General features: G+C 34.5%; 1 protein-coding gene across 1 annotated transcript in view; it reads left to right on the top strand.

Annotated features, from left to right (window-relative positions):
• The first annotated feature begins 427 nt into the window (after positions 1-427).
• LOC112689462 (pro-interleukin-16) overlaps positions 428-6,000 on the top strand; it is a 60,802-nt gene continuing 55,229 nt past the window's right edge. The window contains exon 1 of the mRNA XM_025563183.1: positions 428-533. The gene's annotated coding sequence lies outside the window, so the exon portion shown is untranslated. The remainder of the gene's footprint in view (positions 534-6,000) is intronic.

Below are 6,000 nucleotides of genomic sequence, written 5' to 3'. Positions count from 1 at the left end.
CAGAAATGTGCTATATAGAACCAGTCGCACGCCGCCGCCGAACCGGTAACGGGCGCGACGACTTTCGTGCAAAACATTCGGCGGAAACTCTCACCGCGTCCCACCCTCGTATCGGTTTGGCCGGCGACCGTCGCACATTGCCCACCCCACCCTACGGCCGACCGGTCCGCGAAGAAGACGACTCGCGCGCGCGGGTGACGGTAGGAGGCGGGCGGCTCTCTTCTGGCGGCTGCCGTCCGTCGTGCGGGAGGTGCGCGCAGTACCCGATCGTCAGGCTCCGTGCGTGCATCTCTCCGCCCGTAGACGGTTCGATCGCGCGACACCACGTGCGTATTGCGCCACCGATCGTGTGTTCATTCGACTTTTGCCCGGCACACGGTTGATCAGATCTCGAACGCGGTCCTGTCCGTTCGATGACCGCCGCCGTCGAGTCCGAGCGCCCGTGTCCCGGTGCCGTCGGCCCGCATTGCTGCCGTTCCGAACGCGCTCTCCGGACGCAATAGTGTTCTGTGCTGTACGACGTCGTTTTGCGCGTAAGTTTTTTTCATTCCATTTCTACACGTCGGTCAGTCGCCGTCAACCGTGACGCCCCCTCCCCCTCCCCGCGTAACCGTGGTCGCTGCACATCCTCCCGGGGTTCGCGGTTACGTATGACGACGACGATAAAACAACACGTCCGTCGTTCGTGCCCGATTGGACACGCGTTCTGATAACGGAGTTGCTCGTACGGATTGTCACGTTCAAGTGCAACGACGTGCTTAGAACTACCGCGATGCCCAGCGCCTCGGGTAACGTTTACGAATTCTCGCCGTTCCGATACTGCTATGCCGTCCTTAATCGATGATCAACGGTGAACGCATTAAGCGAACACCGTTACCGTGGTAATACTTTACTGCGTGTGCAAACGTTGTCCGTGAAGCGGTTACCGGCGTATATTTGCCATACCGACGGCACGGTCCGCTGTCCAGGTCTTGAACGGTGTCTCGGCGGTGCGCCGTTTGATAAGAAGACGGTTGTTCGCTTATCACACCACCCCCGTCGACCATGTGGGAACACTGTCCGTTCGGACCAGGAGGGTTCATTGGCCAACGCACCGAGGCGACGGCCCGACTCGAGGCTCGACCTTGTTCCGCCGCCGCCGCCGCCGCCGCACTTGCCCTTTCACATTTTCTTGCTCATTACAATATCGTGCGCGTTGTTATAACACCATAAACGTTATTGTAGACGACGTGTTAACCGCGGTAAATTGCACGCACGTATCGTATCACGCGTACGGTACTTGTATGTTATTTGCGAGAGAAAACTCTTCTACGTACATATTTATTATAGTCATTTTTTTTTCTTTCTTCCGAAAGCTGTCGCCGCTCTCACTCCGGGTTATTCCGACGGCAGTATAAAAGCACCGCGCGACTGACCAGCACGTACGAACAATTACGACGGCTTTCGATCACTGTTATTGTACACCGTATTCGTACACTGTAATACGTAGGTACCCGGCCCAATTTTTTATAACCACTTCGGACCGCTCTTGCGATCTTACCACACCGGGTGGTGAACGATTATGTTTTCGCAGTACTTAACGGTTTACCAACCAACCTTCGTTGTCCGATAACGTTTTCAACGTGTCCACAGATCAAATTTTTGTATTTGGACTCTCAATGTAATGTTTCTCCGTAAGAAATTTAGATAATTCGAGATCATGACATTTGCTTAACTTACTTCACCTGTAGTATGTCCACTTATAGTGCAGAAAGAGACCCGAAGAATGGCTGTTCAATCATATCTTAACATCATATTATGTCGAATGGCTAAAAATTAACTGTCAAAATAAGCATAATGTATCTCTCTTCCCAACAACTGTTTTGCAAGATAACCAAAAATCCTTTATTTTTATAGTTTTTTCCGTTTGAATTTGGATTATATTTCGTTATTATTTCTTTTCAATAGTTTTCGTAGATTGTGGTGCATACCATATGCTCAAATCGTAGATCATGCTTATGACTTTCATAGTGCACATTGTGTGTCATAGTTCACATAAAAATAGGCCCGACGTATACAATATTTACGAGTAGCTTTAGTTTGTGTAGGTGTATTGAACAGTTTTGTTTCAAGTGTTGAATGTGCACTCGAATTGGGGTTCCGCCGTTTTTTTTCCCGTTATTCAAATTATTATGACACACATAATATGTTTATATATTATATATATATAGGTACCCAAACTAGTGCGCTTGTGTATGTGCGTTACAACAACAATGACTACTTGATTTCATTCTTTACTTTTCATTTACGTTTACAAATTTTTGGTCCATAACGTCAATGTTTTTATTATAATAGTCCTCGAAAGAAAAATTGCGGTTCGGAAATAAATTCATTCTTATCTATGCTGAAATATAAAGTATAGAATATATTTGTAGATTTTTTTTGTTTTGTATGATGTTAATTTACATCCCTGGGATAACTTTGTTCAGGGATTATTCTAAGGATTTTTATCAACTACGCATTTTATTTAAATAAGTCTAACAAAATAGAACTATGATCCCAAAATATACTGTCAAATTATATTTAAAAATTATAAAATGTGTAGCTTCTATGTGAAGTAATTTAAAATGTAATGTATTTAAAAAATATAAATCAATTTACATTCGTGTTCAAAGTATTTTTTTTTAAATATTTTTTAATTTATTTCCTTTTTACTTTGTTTATAAATCATAATGTAATGTATAAAATAACACTAAACAACATTGAATTAAAAATCAATTATGCAAAAGTTTATTATCAAGTGCGCATTTACCTTTTCCAAATATGCAAAATAAGCCCAACTGCGCTTTAGAATAAGCCCTGACTTTGTTCTTAACTCGATGTAGTAGAAATATTAAGTTTCACTAAATTTATTTAGTATAGTAGTTTTTTAACGAAGCGAGATAGTTATATTAAATATTGTACATAAGAGTAACTTCCTTGAAAAATAATTTTTTTTTTGTAATAACAATTTATAATATTCCTTTTAACACTTTAATTCGGGTTTAATATAATTATTTTTTAGTTTTGCTTGTTTTTTTCTTTTGTATATATTGATATTCCTATTTTTTACATACATGCATATGTAATCATATCATTAATAAATGAGTAGCTATATTAATAATTGCCTATTTTGTACGATGTTTAATAGTTTAAAATAAAGTAGAATTTTATCATAAAGTTTATTTCTATTGAATTCGTGTATATAATTGGATCGTGAATTTCAGAACATCAATTTGACTTTTAACTTTTAATGTTACAATAATAGTTTTACATACTAATTATTTGGATTATTTATTTTTATAAAATTTGGTTACTACTGCAACTTGTAATATTATGGGTTATTTTGCACGGGAAACTAAATTTTGATGAAAAATGTGTTCACGATGAAATCTTATTGTATCTTCTGAATATTGAATTGCAGTGTTATTTAATATTCAATACTCACAATTATTTTTACTATGCAATTCATGATCATATAATTTTAAAGTGTGTTATAGTAGTGATATAAAATTTAAATAAAATGCTCTATTCCTATGAACTTTTAGATTTTTATTACAACAAAAAATGTGATGTACTGTATGTTTTTTTTGTGCCTGTGTATACGATTTTGACCAGAAGTAATGCTTTGATCTAAAGTTAAAGGAAATGAGTTTTTGTTGGTATTTTTAGAGAATCATTCAAAGAATTTTTCAACAATTTTCTTAATAATTACAAAAAACTGCTGGTAAGTTATAAAAATACGACAACATTTACGGCAAATCTGTTTTTGACAAAATCAAAATTTGTTAATCGTAATTTTGTTTTCTCAAAAAGTAATAATTGTAAACATGGAATTTTTATCTCACCATTTATGTTATATAATTTTGTATTATTAATAATACATTTTTATTTTTATTTTTAGATTATTAAGATTTTTTTTTCGAAAATATCGAAACAATTTTGTTTGACAAATAGACTAACCTTTTTTTTCCCGAAAATTAGATTATTTCAACCTACTTTATTAAGACATTTTTAGTTTTTTAACATGTCAACCATTTTCAGAATTAAAAACTAATTAATTTCACATCTATCACTTAAAATGCTTTTTTCGAGAGTAGTGGTGGATTGGTTTTAAGTTTAAAAGACCAATTCAATAATACCTGTATCTTGCTTGATCGTGGAGTTTCACTCGAACTACAAGTCTCACTTTTTTTTATTATTTAAAACCATAATATAAAATTGTAGACATTATAGTTTTAATTAATTCATATATGATGGTTAAGTAGAAAATAAAATGGGAATTTTAAATGTTGAATTTTATAAATATATGAATACGAACTTGAATATTACATATAAAAATAATTTTAGATAGTAACATAGTAACATATAATTGTTTTATATTTTATTCGGTATTCTTGAAATATAATCTAGGATAATCTATTTTATTCAAACAAAAAATAAATAATCAGTGCAATTGTTGACATTAAGACAACAAGATTATAAACTTATATATCTAAATGAAATATACGAGGTTATTCACTGTTATTTTTTGTTTAAATTGGTCTCAGCCGCATCTGGATCTCTAAATTTCTATAGGAAAAATTTCTAAAAATAAAAAAAATAAAGTATCTAGATATACTTATGGTTGATCATTATTTTTTAAATAAAAAATTGATAAATTTGGTATGAATTCATTAAAAAAAAAAAATGTATTAATATTGTGTGTGTCAATAGTTGTCATCTATAGATCATTATAAGCAATTCTTTATAAATTTAGTGTGTTAGTAAGGAATTATAAATATATTTATGACCTGCCCTTGAGCTAAATTTCACTTCAAAACGCCCACACTTATGTATGAATAGCGGAAAAAATCCGACTGTCTAATATATAGGTTTATGTATTTAAATATACACTATACGTATATGGTTTCCCATTGGGATCTAATCGCACTCTAAGAATCTGAATAAATTAGCCAATAAAACATATACCTAAACTAGGTAAACAAATTACGTTTCACCGGATGCGGTATTATTATTATTTTATCCTTTTCGTCGAGGAGTCGACATCTTTGCATTACAATGCGTAAATATTTCCTCCGATGACCTTAATCGCGTTATAAATTGCATGTAAATCGAATTTCGTTTTTGAAGTCGATATTTATATACCTATACATGTACTGTGCTCATACCTATACCAATATAAATGTATGTACAGGTATTTATTATATTCTTGGATGTACGTACCTATGATAATGTTAATAATACGATCGATCTGAATGATAGTAATGAAAAATCGAACATCTACTTATTGTTATTATACGTTGAATTAACGCCCCGTATGTGTGTCGTGCAGATCTAAAATCGCATTGTTATTTTGATTGTTATATTATAATCGCGTGTAAGCATCTAATGAATTATTTTGATTCTTCGTCGGTTAACGCGCGTGGGAATATGGGCCATTCTTGCGTATAATACCTAGTAGTAAATCTTAGATATTTCAAACTATATACACGTAGGCTTAACGTAATGTTTTTTTTTTTATAAATATAACGTTTTTCTATAATTCCGATTTATCATTTTATTATGTACATATTCCTAGTAAATAATAATATATAATTTGTTTATGAAACGTTTAATGTTTGAATTATTAGACTACTCAAACACTATACACCAGCAGTGGCGTTCTCAGGAATTTTCAATGGGAGGGGCTCTGAAAATTTACTAGAATACAAAAGTAGGGGCTCTGCCCCCCACACCCCCCATAGTCATAATAATTACAAATTTTGTACTGTTTTAAAAAACCACATTATCACAAATTGTCACCAAATTATTAAATTGATAGCGCGGTCATGTCATAGAACATGTTCTATGGTCGTGCTCCAATCCAACTTGATAACCGTGATACTGGTAACTAATAACGTATAAACTAGTGATGGGCACTATCGAATAGTTTAAACTATCGAATAGTATTCGATAGTAAGCATAAACTAATGAATATTA

The sequence above is a fragment of the Sipha flava genome, unplaced genomic scaffold (assembly GCF_003268045.1).
Source record: "Sipha flava isolate LNK unplaced genomic scaffold, YSA_version1 444_pilon_pilon, whole genome shotgun sequence".
Lineage (NCBI taxonomy): Eukaryota > Metazoa > Arthropoda > Insecta > Hemiptera > Aphididae > Sipha > Sipha flava.
Note: the sequence above shows the minus strand (reverse complement) of the source record. Positions and strands in the feature narration are given on the sequence as shown.